Source organism: Danio aesculapii, chromosome 12 (genome assembly GCF_903798145.1).
Source record: "Danio aesculapii chromosome 12, fDanAes4.1, whole genome shotgun sequence".
Classification (NCBI taxonomy): domain Eukaryota; kingdom Metazoa; phylum Chordata; class Actinopteri; order Cypriniformes; family Danionidae; genus Danio; species Danio aesculapii.
Window position 1 is genome coordinate 42,177,298 of NC_079446.1, and position 17,932 is coordinate 42,195,229.

Consider the following 17,932-nt stretch of genomic DNA (forward strand, 5'->3'; position numbering starts at 1 on the left):
AACATGATCAAAGGGGGGAAAAATGAAATTAACTCCAAATCAGAGGTAATAAAATAAATTGTAGACATGCAGCGTGTACAGGCTGTGAGAAACAGAGTCTGAGAGAGAGAGAGCGAGAGCGAGAGAGAGAATTCGAGGGCAGGCACACACATGACGGACGCTCGCTGAGCACACAATCAGCCAATCAGAGCTCTGGACTCGCCTGAGCTGCAGCAGCGGAGGAGTGAGAGAGGATTCACCCACACACGCGCATCTGAACACAGCCGAGCAGCACACGCTCGACAAGGGAGCACACGCACACACACACGCGCGGTGACAATGATACGCATGGGACGGAAAGTCTCTTTGGAAACTTTACAGCGAGCACCAGAGACGCAGACACATTCGTGGACTTGTATCATTAGGTAACGTTGCACATTTCTCTTTTCATGCATCATGTTTTGTGTGCGTGTGTGTGGCATGCAGAGAGTGAGTTATCTGTGGGAAGTTGAAACCCGAGTTGAGTGATGCTGCTGCTGTTTTCCAGACAAGAAGTCAAACATGAGGATAAAGGGAGATTTGTATTCAGTGTGTGCTATCTGCTGAGCATCTCCTGCTGCGCTGCTCTGTGAAGTAAACCTTCACCAGACGCCGTTTGGCCGTGCGTGTGTGTGATGATGCGCGCTTCATCAGATTGCCAGACGCAGCTGAGAGGTGCATGTCTGCAGCTTATAAGGCTTATCTTCTTACAGCCGCACTTAAAATCCAGCGCTCTGCTGGAGCTCTGAGCCCGGGGTCGCGCCGTCATCCAGACGGAAGGATCAGGGGTGGTGGATGAATGCTAATAATGTTTGGGGAGATTCCACCGCTGGAGAAGAAGTTGTTGAAGCGTGTGTGTCAGGTCTTAATGTCACTTTTCTTGAAACGCAGCTTGTTTTGCACACACACTGAGATGTTTTGTTGTTTCCGGCACAATCTTGCTCTATTACAGCTTTCTGAAAGGATACAGAGCGTGTGCTGTTTGGACCGTCGCTTGGCAAATGGAAGATTTCGTAAGATGGAATGAGAACGGTTGTGAAAGAGATAAAGAAGGCTTTCTGAGTCTGCCGTGTGTGGAGAGCTTTCTTTTTCTCAGCTCCTTCTTGCGAAATGATTCAATTTGGGCCACTTTGCAGAGGAGTTGGTTGTAGGATTTGAGAGGGATTTGATTCTCTCCAGAGAGCAGCGGCAGTGGCGGCGTTCGGCTGGATAAATCAGCCTCTGACGATTGATATATAGGCCTAGTTACATATGGCAATGATGTGGATGTTTCCAGCTGGAAAATCTAGTGATTTCTCACATTCCCAGACTTCAGTTGACAGTGCATGACAGAGCTGTTCCTCATGAACCCTCATGTTGTGATTCATTCTGATTCATGAGACTTACATAAAGTGGATGCCTTGGCTCTTTGAGGTGTTTTGGGGCCACTTTTCAAAAATTAAAGGAAAGGAACAGAAGTTGTGTTATTTACATAATAATAATAATAATAATAATAATAATAATAATAATAATAATAATAATAATAATAATAATTATTATTATTATAATAATAATAATAATAATAATAATAATAATAATAATAATAATAATAATAATTATAATAATACTACTACTACTAATAATAATGCTAATACTACTACTACTACTAATAACAACAACAACAACAACAACAATAATAATAATAATAATAATAATAATAATAATAACAACAGTACTTATTATTATTATTATTATTATTAGTAGTAGTAGTAGTAGTAGTATTGGGTACATTGATAATAATAATAATAATAATAATAATAATAATAATAATAATAATAATAATTATTATTATTATTATTATTATTATCATCATTGTTATTATTATTATTAATAATATTTTTATTATCATCAAAAGCAGTGTAAACAAAAACATTTCGAGATTTATATGTGTAATATATTCAGGGTCAGCTAGAAAAAAATATGAGTAATAGTAATCTGTAAAAATAATAGTAATAACATATTGGTAACACTTTACAATAATAGTAGGTAACATTATAATTTAATGTTTTTAATAAATGCATGATAAATGTGCAATATATTTGTATCTTTACTTGTTTTAATGTAGTAAAGTGTATAGTATAGTATAGTATAGTATAGTATAGTATAGTATAGTATAGTATAGTATAGTATAGTGTTACTGTAAGGTTTTCAAAATTCTGCAAGTTTTAAAAGCTTGAAACTTTCCATGGGAACTAATGGGAATATATGAGACTTAACAGAAATTAAGGGGAATAAACTAGTGATTTACAAAAATGCTGATTAGCCTGTAATTGGGAATGTAATTGTATATGGTTAAAACAAATCTTGCAGGATAATCAGGTTTATAAAACACATTTATTGCAATTTCATTTCATTTGATTGAATGCATGTCTAACATGCTCTCAGGGAGGAGGATTCCCTCGTCTACTTCATAGTGAATCCACATTTCTGCATTTCGAGCTGAACATTGTACAGAACATCTCTTTTGTGGATACATCTCAAGTGAATTGATTAAATAAAAAAATACAGTAGTTTGTAACTACCTTGTGTCACACTTTATTTTAATGTACAATTAGGGCTATTAACAAACCATTAAATAAGACTTTTAGCTCAATAAACTACTAATTGGCTGCTTATTAATTGTTAGTAAGGGAGTAGCTGGGTTTAGGTATTGGGTAGGATTAGGGATGTAGAATAAAATCCTACTTTATAGGTGGTAATAAACAGTTAATCCTTGTGCACTGTTCAAACTTACTACCCTTTTGTTAAATTATGTTAAGGATAAAAACATTCACTGAATTAAACTGTTGTAAAAATGCATCCGATTTTATTTATTTATTTATTTAATTTTTTTTTTGCATAATCTGTTAACCAACCTCAGTCCTGATCAAAACTACTAAATGTTTGTCCACAAATGATGTCACTGATTTGGTGAAAAAACACAAAATGACATATTTTCAATATAAAAAGTATTTTTTTTTTTACCTTTTATCACAGTCTTGGACATGTGAGTGATTAGTAACAACATTGGCTTTGATGCATTGTTAGATTTTCATTTCTTCTTCCTAATTTACTGTTGGTGGCTGTTTTTGCCCCATTGACTTCTATTATAACTACATTTGATGGTGCATAAATACACAGTCTTTGTTTTTGTTTACTCCATGTAGTTCTGAGAGCTGAGATGCATATTTTTATTTTCTCAGACGCATCAAGGTAAGTGCACAAAGTACACTCTCACACACATACACACACTTTAATTTGCTGTTATACTCCATATAAAATCTAGAAACTGTACTGCACAGACCTATTACAAATTTTACCTCTTCCCAACAGGGAAACTAAAAACAATCAAAACTGCATGATTATATGGTGTCATGGTTTTGCAACAAAAAAAAAGTGGTTATAATAGAAGTCAATGGGGGAAAAACAGCCCCCAACAGTAAATTAGGGAAAAAAATTGAAAATCAATCAAAAACAATGCATCAAAGGCAATGTTGTTTCACATGTCCAAGACTTTGATTAAAGGTAAAAAAAAAAAATCAGTCCACAATTACTTTTTATACTGAAAATACATCATTTTGTGTGTTTTTTTTCACCAAATCAATGACATTATTTATGAATTTGACAATTTAAGAGTTAAAATCCTGCAATTATCTAAGCGATTTAGTAGTTTTGATCAGGACTGAGGTTGATTATGCATTTTTACAGCAGTTTAGTTTAGTGAATGTTTGCCAGAGGGTATCTTTGAGTTCTTTAAATATTTCAAAGCACTTTCCCAAAATATGTGTCCAAATAAGATTTGTCACAAAAATCATTCCGTTAGCAGAAACACAGAAAAAAGGTCAAATTATGACTCAAAATCACCGCAGAGTGGATAAAAACATCCCTAACTGTATATAATGGTTAATATCTTAATAACAGGCTAGTAACAAGCCAGTAGTAAATGGTGTGAATTATTATATAAACTAAAGTGTTACCTTACCTTGTTATGACCATACACAATATTTGTATTTATGTTTGTATGTAATATGTTTGTTTATATACAGTTGAAGTCAGAATTATTAGCCCCCCTTGGAATTTTTTTTACTCTTTCAAATATTTCCCAAATTATATTTAACAGAGCAAGTAAATATTCACAGTATGTCTGATAATATTTTTTCCTCTGGAGAAAGTCTTATTTGTTTTATTTCGGCTAGAATAAAAGCAGTTTAACCATTTTAAGGTCAAAATTATTAGCCCCTTTAATCTATATTTTTTCAATAGTCTACAGAACAAACCATCTTTATACAATAACTTGCCTAATTACCCTAACCTGCCTAGTTAACCTAATTAACCTAGTTAAGCCTTTAAATGTCACTCTAAGCTGTATAGAAGTGTCTTAAAAATATCTAGTCAAATATTATTTACTGTTATCATGGCAAAGATAAAATAAATCAGTTATTAAAGATGAGTTATTCAAACTATTATGTTTAGAAATGTGTTGAAAAAATCTCCTCTCTGTTAAACAGAAATTGGGGCAAAACATAAACAGGGGGCTAATAATTCAGGGGGTTTAGTAATTCTGACTTCAATTGTTTTCATTACCCAAAAAGGATCATTAATTCCCATAAATTCCTGGTTTCCAAATTAGACAAATTCTCATATTAAATTCCCATGAAAAGTGTCCAGTCATTTTCCACCCCTTTGCAACCCTAGTTTCTGTATTTATTATTGTTTTGAATTATTATGTTTGCATTAACTGCTTGAATATCCATCTCCATCTACAATCTTCACATATATTCCTGAGTATACCACTGTCCACTTGAATGCTTCGTCTTGAAAATTCTTCAGACATCAGTGAATGTGGCCACTGACATCCAATTGAACCATCTTTGAAGGATCTTCTCATGCAAACACACGGTGTTAAATGGAGGCCACGCAGCGAATCAATCTTTGAACCTTCACCCTGTTAACCTCAGAAAGGCGCTTTACACCAAACAAAGAAAACCAAAGTGTCAATAAGTGAATGAAACCCTCGAGGCGTCATAACCTTCAGACCTGTGAAGCTGCCTCTCTAATTCATCCTCCTCACAACTGACTTGTCCTAATAGAGCAGGAACGCACAGCTATCTAGTCCCGACAGCTCATTACTTCCTGTAGCCCTTTAATTAAGCAAATACTCTTGATGCTAAAAGCTGCTCGTGTCACAGTTCACAGAAAGTCATTAATACCATGAATTAAACCGGCATTGGAAGCTGATTTGGCTCTGCCTGCAGGAGGCTAATGTCTGTACTTCTCTGTTTGTCGCGTTACGTGTCTTCTCAAGACGAATACAGTGTGGCTTACTGCTAAGTGTCGAGGCGGTGATTTCAAAACAGCATTTCGAGGAGAGAAACATCGTTAGGGAAACAAAAAAAGCCTGCAATGAAGTGATTATCCTGCTGTGTGAGATTGTTAAGGATGCTTATGCTAGCGATTTGTCTCGGTAAAAGAGAGGAATGTGTGATGAAACATGAGGGTGGATCATAGAGAGAGCCAGAGATGACAGTCTTCGTACTTTCCTTGTTCGCTTGTCTTCTGCCTTCCTTTGGTTTTCATCTCTTTCTTTTTTTTTAATCTGCTTCTTAAATATCATTGTACCATACTTCCTTTCTCACCCTGAGCTCTTTCCAATGTCCTAATGTTTCCTTTAGATTTCCAATTCTCCATTCATTTCTTTTCCCTTTGCCCTGTCCATTTTCTCTTACCATTCTCATCCTTTGCTCTTTTCTCTGTATTCATGTTGCAGTGTTCCCTTTGCATGTCCCTTCCTTTTTCTCTTCCTTTTTCATGTTTTATGTTCTTTCCCAGTAAAAACCAGCCTGATATCACGAGAAAACGTAAGTATTTTACGTTTTGTCAGTTTAGTGGCTAATTCGTACGAATTCGTACAAGTTCAGTCGTACGAAATTGTACGATTTTAAAAAGGAGGCGTGGCACCTAACTCCACCCCTAAACCCAACCGTTATTGGGGGATGAGCAAATCGTACTATATTGTACGAATTAGATCGTATGAAATCGTACGAATTAGCCACTAAATCAAAAAGTTACAAATTGCCGTGAGATTGTGTTGGTAAAAACACATTCTGGTTTCCACACTGAAAAAAAAATGATGTCCGCAAAACTGTTGCAAACAATTGATTTGTGTTGAATTTAAACAAAAAAATTACATTTAAGAAAATTCAACTTAATTTGTTAAGTTAAGTTACTTAACGTAAAAAAATTTAGTAAATCCAAGGAATCATCTTTAAATTTTTTTTTTTTTCAGTGCACTCAATTTCTTCATGTTGTCCTGATACAAATTAAGTTAACTTAGTTATTTTTATATATTTAAAGTGGCCGTATGTAGGTTTTAGACTCTATTTAAAGCATAAAAATACGTTTGCAGATATTTAAGAAACATACTTGTTTGTCTGAAAAACTATGCTGAAGTCAGATATTCTGCTTTGATGATGTGTTTTCTGTGTCGGAACATCTGTCTTTGTTTCGGTAATTTTAACTGCCAGTTTAGCCAATTATATTTCAGCACCCTGGGTTGCCTTGGTGGAAAACCACATATTTCATTCACAGTACTCTGAAATGAGACAGAGATTCAGAGTTCCACATGAGTAATATAATATGATATTATGAATGTAAATATTAGATGAGCAGGTTACGTTGTAACCCTGTGTCCTAACAGCACACTACGTGATGAGATGCGTAGTGATGAGCAATTTGGCTGTTTGGACAAAAACGAATAATGGCAATTAAAAAATTAATCAACAAATTTACATTTACATTTACATTTAGTCATTTAGCAGACGCTTTTATCCAAAGCGACTTACAAATGAGGACAAGGAAGCAATTTACACAACTATAAGAGCAGCAGTGAACAAGCGCTATAGACAAGTTTCAGGCGTGTAAAAATCTAAGAAGCAAAACATTAGTAGAATTTTTTTTTTATTTTTTATTTTTTTTTTATAGAGAGAGGGAGAGAGAGAGAGAGAGAGAGAAAGAGGGCTCAGTTAGTGGTATAGCCAGAGAGGCAATTGCAGATTAGGAGGAAAAGTGGAGACTAAACAGTTGCGTTTTTAGTCGTTTCTTGAAGACAGCAAGTGACTCTGCTGTTCTGATGTAGTTAGGGAGTTCATTCCACCAACTGGGCAGATTGAATGTGAGAGTTCGGGAAAGTGATTTCTTCCCTCTTTGGGATGGAACAACGAGGCGACGTTCATTCACAGAACGCAAGTTTCTGGAGGGCACATATATCTGCAGAAGTGAGAGCAGATACGAAGGAGCACAGCTAGAGGTCACTTTGTAAGCAAACATCAGAGCTTTGAATTTGATGCGGGCAGCAACTGGAAGCCAGTGCAAACGGGTGAGTAGCGGAGTGACATGTGCTCTTTTGGGTTCATCAAAGACCACTCGTGCTGCTGCGTTCTGAAGCAGCTGAAGAGGTTTGATAGAACTAGCTGGTAGCCCGGCTAGCAGAGAGTTGCAATAGTCCAGTTTGGAGAGGACAAGAGCTTGAACAATGAGTTGAGCTGTATGTTCAGATAGGAAGGGTCGGACCTTTCTGATGTTGTAGAGTGCGAATCTGCAAGATCGGGCAGTTCTAGAAATGTGGTCAGAGAAGTTCAGTTGGTCATCAATCGTAACTCCAAGGCTTTTTACCATTTTGGATGCAGTGATGGTTGCTCCATCCATCTGGATTGAAAAGTTATGGTGAAGAGTCGGGTTGGCAGAAACTTCAAGCATTTCCGTTTTCATGAGGTTAAGCTGGAGATGATGATCTTTCATCCAGAGTGAAATGTCTGACAGGCAGGCTGAAATGTGAGCTGGAACCGAGGGATCATCAGGGTGGAAAGAGAGGTATAGCTGGGTGTCATCAGCATAGCAGTGGTAGGAAAAACCATGTTTCTGGATGACTGTTCCTAAAGATGCCGTGTAGATAGAGAAGAGAAGTGGTCCAAGCACAGAGCCCTGAGGTACCCCAGTGTATAGATGCTGTAGGTTGGACACCTCTCCCCTCCACGACACCCTGAGTATATACAGTATATACAGCCGTTCAGAAGCAAAGAATATGCACTCACTCATGAAATGGTAAAGTTTATAATCTATTTAATACATATTAAACCTCTTTAACATTATTAAAAGTACATGCTGAATCACTGATAAGTGTTTAGTTCTAAAGTTCAATTTCAAGCGATTTATTTTCTTTTCAAGATCTGAGGTGAGCTATCTGCTGCTGCTTTCAGTAGTATTGCACTAAATGCCGTGTAAAATGGCATTCAAACTCACGTTATTAGCATTTAACATTTAATAAAGCACATGAGGTTTACCTGAAGTGATCATTATCATAGTTTTCTGTTGTTCACCTGTGAGAAATAGAAGCCGTTTCTAATATATCAATTCGAGGTGTTGGTTAGGACAAAACCTTTTTTTTTTATATAAAAAATATTTCTTCAATCGGGTGCCTTTGCCTTTATTTAGAACACGGTTTAAATCACTTGTTCCTGTCCTCAATCTGGCAACCTGCACTTGCGTTTGTTTTGATCCATTAGTGCAATACCCAGTTCAACCACTGGGTGTCAAACTTACATACTACCTTTAGGTGGATTGAACATAAAACAGTTAAGTACCCACCACCCTCCACCCCCAAATTATTCACATCAATTGTCTTTTCCTTCTATGTATTCTTCCCTTTCTGGTTTATCTTTCACCCTGCCCTTTTTTTACCTCTTCATCTTTCTTTTCCTCTTCCCTTTCATTTCCACTCCTGTCCACCATTCTTCTACATTGCATTTTCTGTTCCATCACTGTTCTTTTTCTCCTCCTCTTTTATCATTATATTTATTATATTTCCTTAATTTTTCCCTTATCTGTGTCATTCTTCCCTTACCTAAGTTTTATTTCTCCCTCTATTCTTTTTCCTAGTATTTCCTCAACCTTTTCAATTTCACCTTTTCTTTTCTTTTCTTTTTCTCTTCCATTTGATCTTACTATTCCTTTTTTTCTCCTTCTCCCTTTTTCACATCAAGCCTTTTCCTTCAATGCCTTCTTCACATTTCCTGTTTTACTTTCACCCTGCCATCTTCATTTCTCTACCTTTTTCTTTTCCTCTTCCCTTTCACCCTTTCATTTCCACTTCTCTCTACTTTACTTTCTCACTTCTAACTTTTCTCTTTGTCTTCTTTTGTCTCTGCTTTTAATTTTTCACCTTCTCACACTTTCCGCTTTGCATTTCCATTGTCTTTTCATCTACCTTGCTTTTTCAGTTTCATTCCCATCACTGTTCTTTTTTATTTTCCTCTTTTATCCTTATATTTCTTACATTTCCCTATGTTTTTCTCTTTGTTATTCTTCCCTTTCTTAAGCTTTATTTCACTTTTATTCCATTGTCCAATTTCCAATTCCATTTCTCTTTATTCCATTTCTTTTCTCAACCTCTCCTTTTTATTTCCCCCTTTCTTTTCTTTTCCCTTCCATTTGTTCGTATCATTCAGTTTACATCCTTCTCCCTTTTTCACATCTATATGCTTTTCCTTCACATTTCCTGTTTATTTTCCACCCTGTCCTTCTTCATATCTCTTCCTCTTTATTTTCCTCTTCCCTTTTACCCTTTGATTTTCACTTCTCCCCACTGTATCTTCTCCTTCTAACCTTTATTTTTTCCTTTCCCTCCGCTATAAATTTTTCCTCTTCTCACACTTTTCATGTTGCCTTTTCCTCTTTTATCCTTCATTTTTTCTTTTCATTTTCTCTGACTAATCATTCTCTTTCTTAAGCTTTATATCTCTGTCCACTTTTATTTCCATTCCTCTTCCTTTTCTTTCCTCAACCTTCCATTTTTTATTTCACCTTTTCATTTCTTTTCCCTTCCATTTGATCGTTTCGTTTCTTTTTCTTCCTTCTCCCTTTTCCTTCAATCCCTTCTTCACATTTCCTGTTTATTTTCCACCCTGTCCTTCTTCATTTCTCTACCTCTTTCTTTTCCTCTTCCCTTTGATGCTTTCATTTCCACTCCTCTCCACTGTACTTTCTCACTTCCAATTTTTCTCTTTTCCTTCATTTTCCCTCTGCTTTCATTTTTTCCCTTCTCACACTTTCCTTTTTTGCCTTTCCGATGTCTTTTCTTCTACATTACATTTTCTGTTTCATTACTGTTCTTTTTCTCTTCCTATCTTATCATTGAATTTTCATATATTTTTCCTCATTTTCCTCTTAGTTATTCTTCCCTTTCTTAAGCTTTAGTTATCTTTCCTCTTTAATTTCCATTCATTTTCTTTCTTCACCTTTTATTTTTTAATTTCACCTTTTCTTTTTTCTTCCATTTGATCTTTTCATTCCTTTTTCATCCTCCTCCCTTTTTCACATCAGTTGCCTTTTACTTTAATGCCTTTTTCACATTTCCTCTTTCTTCTTTCACTGCTTTTCTTCATTTCCACTCCTCTCCACTGTATTCTCTTCTTCTAACTTTTCTATTGTCCTTCTTTTCCCTCTGCTTTTAAGTTTTCCCCTTTTCACACTTTCTGTTTTGCCGTTTTTCTTTTTCTCTTTTATCATTATATTTCTTATATTTTCCCTCATTTTTCTCTTTGTCATTTTTCCCTTTCTTAAGCTTGATTCCTCCCTTCACTTTTATTTCCATTTCTTTCCTCAACCTTTCATTTTTTATTTCACCTTTTCTTTTCTTTCCCCTTCCATTGGACCTTTTCTTTCCTTTTTATCCTTCTCTCTTATTCGCATCTATTGCCTTTTCCTTCACATTTCCTGTTTATTTTCCACCCTGTCCTTCTTCATTCCTCTCCCTCTTTCTTTTCCTCGTCCCTTCCACCCTTTGATTTCCACTCCTCTCCACTGTATCTCCTTCTTCTAACTTTTCTCTTTTCTTCTTTTCCCTCTGCTTTTAATTTTTCCTCCTCACACTTTCCATTAAGCCTGTCCACTGTTCAATCTTCTACCTTGTATTTTCAGTTTCATTCCCATCACTTTTCTTTTTTTTTTCTTGTTTCGCATTGCATTTTCTTATATTTACACTCATTTTTCTTCTTGTTATTCTTCCCTTTCTTAAGCTATATTTCTTATTTCAATTTTAATCCATTCATTTTCTCAACCTCTCTTTTTTATTCCACCTTTTTTTTCTTTTCCCTTCTATTTGTTCATTTTATTCCTTATTTTCCTTCTCCCTATTTCACATCTATTGCCTTTTCCTTCAATTTCCTGTTTATTTTTTACCCTGTACTTCTTCATCTCTTCTTCTTTTTTCCCCTCTTCCCATTCTTTTTCACTCCCCTCCCCTGTATCTTTTCCTTCTAACTTTCCTTTTTTTTTCTTCTTTTAACTCCGTTTTTCCATTTTGCCTTTCCATTGTCTTTTCTTCTACTTAGCATTTTCATTTTCATTCCCCTTTTCCTTTTCCTCTTTTGTCATTATATTTCCAGTTTTCCACTTCTTTTTCTTTTGTTCCTGCTTTCCCACTTTCCTGTTTCCTATTCCCCTTCTATCCCTGTTTTCCCAATGTTTTCCTTTCTATTTTCTCTTTTTGCCATTTTCCATTTCTTAAGTTTTATTTCCGCTTCCACTTTTATTCCCATTCCCTTTCCTCTTCATTCCTCAATCTTTTATTTTTTATTTCACCCTTTCTTCCATTTCTTTGCTGTTATCGTCCCTTTTTCATCCTGTTTTCATTCTGTGCCTTCTTCACTTTTTCCCTTTTGTTTTGCCCTGCATCTCTTCATTTATCTTCCTCTTCTTTTTGTCTTCTTTTTTCCTTTCCATGTTCCCTTCTTGTACCTTTCTGTTCCTGTCCCTGCGCTTTCTATTTCCTTTCCCTTCTTTTTCCCCCTCCTGTCCATTTCCTCTAGCCTTTGTTTTTTCTCCTTGCCCTTTCATTTTCACTCCTCTTCACTATACCTCCTTGCTTGTAACGTATCACCTTTTCTCCCTTTTTCCTCTGCTTTCTGTTTTTTTGATCATCATTTTCCCCTTTCCCCTTTCTTTTTTCTCACATTTTTCCTTTTGCCATTGCATTTTCTGTTTCCTTCCCATCACTTTCTCCAACTTCCTTTTCCTTTTATTTTTCATTTCCCTTCCCTTTATCATTCTCTTTCCTGTTTTCCCACCTTCTTGTTTTCCCACCATCCCATTTCCTATTCTTTTCTGTCCGTGTTTTCTCTTTGTATTTTCTGTTCTTGTTATTTTTCCCTTTTTTCAAAATTTTTCCCTCCATCACTTTTATTTCCATTCCCCTTCCTTTTCTTTACTCATCCTTTCTTTCTTTTTTCTTTCACATTTTCTTTCCCTTCCATTCCATCCCTCTTTTCATTCCTGTCTCATTCCCCTCCATTTTTTCTTCTTCTTTTTCTTCTCCTTTATTTTTTCTCTTGCTTTCTCTATTATAATCATTCTCTTTCCATTTTCCCTTCTTGTTCTTTTCCTTTTCACTTTGGAAATCTATCCTGTTCTTTTCCTTTTTTCTTTCTCATTCCTCTTGCGTTTCTATTCCTCCCATCATCTCTTCCTAAAGTATTCCCATTCCCTCACTCCATCCATGTGCTTGCTCTCTTTTTTCTTTCCTCCTTCACATCATCTCTTTCATTATTCATTTCTCCTCGCACATTTATGGGCTTTAAAACGTATATCGACACCACTGGTATTTTATGCAAGTACCATATTCATAAAGCTGATTTGTTTACCGCACCAAAGGTTATATCAGCTCATTCATCTCTCCATCACACTTTATCTCTCACTCTGTCGTTTCTGAAATCACCCAGCATTCCTGCATCTTTATCTGCTCTCCTACTTCCAAATTTCCCATGAGCTTCGTTCTTCAGCAGCTCTCTTGACAGAACAAGTTATGACAGTGAGAGAAGACAGTAGAACAGAATATGACTCGCTTTAAAACACATATTCATAGACTCATGCAAGTCAATATTCTCTCGCTCTTTCACTCTCTCTCTATTACTCTATTGCACTCAATGCCACGTGCCTCATATTTTTTGTGAAAAGAAGAGAGGGATCGAGCCAATTCAGTGGGTGTGGATTATTAGGAAGCCATGATTGAAAAGGGCTCATGAAGGTAATTTGTCCAAGACACAGGGGTTACACTCACTGCTTTTTACAAGAAGTGCCATGGCATTTTAAGGACCTCAGAGAGTTATTTACCACTTTATCCAAATAGTGATTCTTACGTTATAGTGTCTACTGTATATACTGGGGCATTAGCACCCATGTAGAACACAGAATGAGATCATATGAAGTCAGTTCTGTTTCTTTATTATTCAATAAAAATATTTAGTAGTATTTTTCAATAAAAGCAAATCAAAAGGTTTGTCAATTTAAAAAAAATAAAAAAATAATTGTTAATAAAATTATTAGCATTGCAAAAGCCTTTTATGCATTTAACACACTTTATTTCATGCACCTTATGAAATGTGCTGTCAGTTGTGAGTACATTCATTCATTCATTTTTTTTTTTTCAGCTTAGTCCCTTTATTAATCAGGGGTCACCACAGCGGAATGACCCACTAACTTATCCAGCATATGTTTTGTGCAGCAGATGCCTTTCCAGCTGCAACTCATCACTGGGAAATACACACTCATTCACACACTTACACTATGGACAATCTAGCTTACCCAAGTCACCTATAGCGCATGTCTTTGAACTTGTGAACCTAAAATGTAGTTCAACTCAGCAGGCAGTGTCTACCCATAATGTTGAAAGGCATTTCCCTATTAGTTACTCAATGCATAAAAAGGCAATTTTTAATAACACATTTTATTTACACATTTATTTTTTATTAAATTTTATTTGTAATTAAATTATATTAAATTTAATTAAAATATTTAGTTGCACTCAAACTAAATATTTTTGATTGAATTTGATTGAATTCTGGGGATCATGATTCAATTGTAAAACGATTCTCGACCTTATTTTTTCCCCTCTTTCTTCAACTGAGCAAATACCTTTAACCACAATTGGAGTTAATATTATTGTATGAAACCATCTTTTTATTTTATTTACTGCTATCTTAAATATATATATATATATATTATTACAAAGTTATATTCAGCATGAACAAGCTCTGGATAGGTCATAGAAACTCCAGATTACAAAGAGAGATTCTAAAGAACAGACAGTTCTTATTATAAACAACAGGGAATTACATTTTTGTTTTGGTTTAGTTTGTGTATAGTTTGGCCGCATTGTGTGAGAGTGAGAGAGAGAGTATGTTTCCCGTAACTGCGTTGTGGCTGGAAGTGCATCTGCTGTGTAAAACACATGCCGGTATAGTTCTCAGTTCATTCCACTGTGGCGACCCATGATAAATAAGAGGCATAGCTGAAGGAAAATGAGTGAATGAATGTCTTTTACAAAGAAAAACTCAGAAATTAAGGTACAAAATATGTCACCGGGGCAATACCTTTTCAAAAAGGAAACCGATTGCAACAAACCATTTAAGGTCAAAAACTTACCCTAATAAGTGCTGTGAACTTAATCCATTTGAGTAAATGAAGCAATTTGAGCACACAACCCGATAAATGAAGAGAACTCAAACCAACTGAGTACTGTAAAACCCAAAAAGTTAAGGCAACTCAAACCGTTTGAGGAAACCGATTGCTACAAACCATTTGAGTTAAAAAAAACTAATCTATACGAGTACTGTGAACTTACTCCATTTAAGTTGAAGCAATGAGGTATTTAATTAACACATTATCTTCAACACTGAGTTCAAAACTCTTTTCAAATGAGTAAAATTATCTTTCAGTCAATTTTGAGTTAACTGCACTCCTTTCATTTGATAAAGTTGAATGTTGGGTTTTACAGTGTAAGAAAAAAAGGTACAAGCAGAGGGCGCTCAAGCTGTGGTCTGTGTGAGTCCTAATGCCCCAGTAAAAGTAAAGGGGACGCTATACAGGGGACGCGGTCTTTCAGACGTTAAACCGAGGTCCTGACTCTCTGTGGTCATTAAAAATCCCATGGCACTTCTCGTAAAAGAGTAACCCCAGTGTCCTGGCCAAATTCCCTCCATTGGCCCTTACCGATCATGGCCTCCCAATCATCCCCATCCACCGAATTGGCTGTATCACTGTCTCTCCACTCCATTAATAACTGGTGTGTGGTGAGCGCACTGGCGCCGTTGTCCTGTGGCTGCCGTCGCACCATCCAAGTGGATGCTGCACATTGGTGGTGGTGTGGAGAGACTCCCCTCATGATTGTGAAGCGCTTTGGGTGTATGGCCATACACAATAAATGCGCTATATAAATACACTTACTTACTGACTTACTTACTAATTCACAAGCCTTTGACTTTCATACACTGTCCACATTTGCGAAACACAAACTGTGAAGCGACATATAATTGTGCTGTAGTCAATGTCCATGATCACGTTAATGCCATCCTGCCCATATTCTGTAGTGATTCTAAAGCTGGTCGTGCACCAAATAGGAAACACAACTCTGCACGTTGCGTATGTTTTTAAAATATTTTGTTTACCTTTATTATGATAGGACAGTAGAGATTTCGGACAGGAAAGCATTGGGAGCAGAGAGAGGGGAAGGATCGGCAAAGGACCTCGAGCCGGGAATCGAACTCAGGTTGCCGTGAGCACGTCGGTGCTATATGTCAGCTAGGCTATTGGTTCCGACGAGGTTTTGTTTTGTTGCGAACAGCAGACACCAGGCGAGAAGCGCAGCTTTGTGTCACGTTTATCAAATATTGTTTATACAAATCCTTAAGAATTGTCAAATGAAGGAAATTTGGCAACATTCTTACATATGGCGTACATAGACTTACATTTCGTCACCTTAGAATTCTAGGGTTCTATCCGACATTTTTGTCAAAATTGAGTCATTGATATATTCTTATTAAATTATTATTTACATTATGAGATTTTTTAAAATAAGTTCTTTACATTTTAAGACTTTTTATTAAAAAAACTAATGTTACACACACACTGTTTGCTATATGGAATGCAAAAACTTTGAAGCTCAATATCTCAAAATCATTCAGAACGCAGATAAAACCTTATAAGTCCAAGGTGACAATTTTCACAATCTAATTCAAATACAGAGTCAATTGTGAACTTTTGAGAACGTATTAAAAATCACTAAAGAAAGAATTGCCATACCTTTTTTTTCCTCCCACCCCTAGTAACAACATTATTCAGAGCCTAGGAGATCTCCCATCCAGGTGCTGACCAGGCCAAGTTGTCTGTAAAGTGTATAAAGAGTGGATGCTTGCCTAATTATAATGCTCTTCATCTTTATGTAATGAATAACCTCTTCTAGGAAGTATACTAATGTATTCAAATCTTTAAAAATACATTATGACGTAAAGATTTCCATTGACGTTAATAGTGTAATTCCAGGCAAATAGTGTATTCATAAAAATCCTCTTTACATAAGAAAAAAAGCTGTTTACTCAGTAAACATCCATAATGGCTTCATTAATGTGCAGTGCAAGTCTTTCAGTGTATTAAGCACCTGGCTATACTGGTTTGTGGGTGTTTATTGAATTACAGTGAAAAACTGTATAGTGCTTTTTTTACAGTATATTTATGGTAATACTGTCTAATGCTGTTTCTTAAAGCAAAATCTGACCAGAGTCAAACCCTCTTGACTAACTGAACACAAAGACAGCAAATGATAAAAATATTGATTATTAAGTCCCAATAACACACACACACACACACACACACACACACACACACACACACACACACACACACACACACACATGTACAGCTATCCTTATGGAGACTTCCCATAGACGTAATGATTTTAAAACTGTACAGACTTCAAATCTGTGTGATTTATGAGTCGTTTTCCTCATGGGGACCAGGAAAATATCCCACAAGTTGAAAAGTTGACTGGTATTGCTATACTTGTGGGGACATTTGGCCCCGACAATACTGGGAATGCATATACACACAGAAACACATGCTAGTACAGCTATCTTTATGAGGACTTCCCACAGACATTATGATTTTTATAGTGTTCAGAGAATTTTATTTCAAAATACTTAAAATCTGTGATTTATGAACCATTTTCCTCATCAGGACCAAGAAAATATCTGACAAGTTGAAAATTGACTGATATTGCTATACTTACAGTATGGTGACATTTGACCCCTACAACATTTGGAATACAAGGTATACACATAGATGCACACAAACACACACTTGTACAGCTATCTTTATGGGGACTTCCTATAGACGTAATGATCTTTATACTGTACAGATTATATTTTAAAAATGCTTCAAATGTGTGTGATTTATGAGCCGCTTTCTTAAATATATATCCCACAAGTTCAAAATTGCCTGGTTTTCTATACTTGTGGGGACATTTGGCTCTCACAACATTGAGTATACATGGTATACACATAAATGCACAAAACACACTTGTACAGCTATCTTCATAGGGACTTCCAATAGACGTAATGATTTTTATATTGTTCAGATTATATTTTCAAAATACTTCAAATCTGTGTGATTTATGAGCCGCTTTCCTCTTGGGGACCAAGAAAATATCCCACAAGTTCAAATTTCACTGGTATTGCTGTACTTGTGGGGACATTTGACCCCCACAACATTGGCAACACATAATATACACATATATACACACAAACACAAAATTGTAAAGCTGTCTTTAAGGGGACTTCCAATAGACGTAATGATTTTTATACTGTACAAATTACATTTTTTAAAATACTTCAAATTTGTGTGATTTATGAGCGGTTTTCTTAAATATATATCGCACAAGATCAAAATTGACTGGTATTGCTATACTTGCGGGGACATTTGGCCCCCACAACATTAGGAATCGAAGGTATACACATATACGCACATGAACACATACTTGTACAGCTATCTTTATGGGGACTTCCCTTAGACG

At 35.9% G+C, this 17,932-nt stretch overlaps 1 protein-coding gene across 1 annotated transcript in view; it reads left to right on the top strand.

Moving 5' to 3' along the window:
• The first annotated feature begins 259 nt into the window (after positions 1 to 259).
• Positions 260 to 17,932, top strand: part of LOC130238114 (cadherin-18) — a 212,553-nt gene continuing 194,880 nt past the window's right edge. Inside the window, 1 exon segment of the mRNA XM_056469021.1 lies at positions 260 to 404. The gene's annotated coding sequence lies outside the window, so the exon portion shown is untranslated.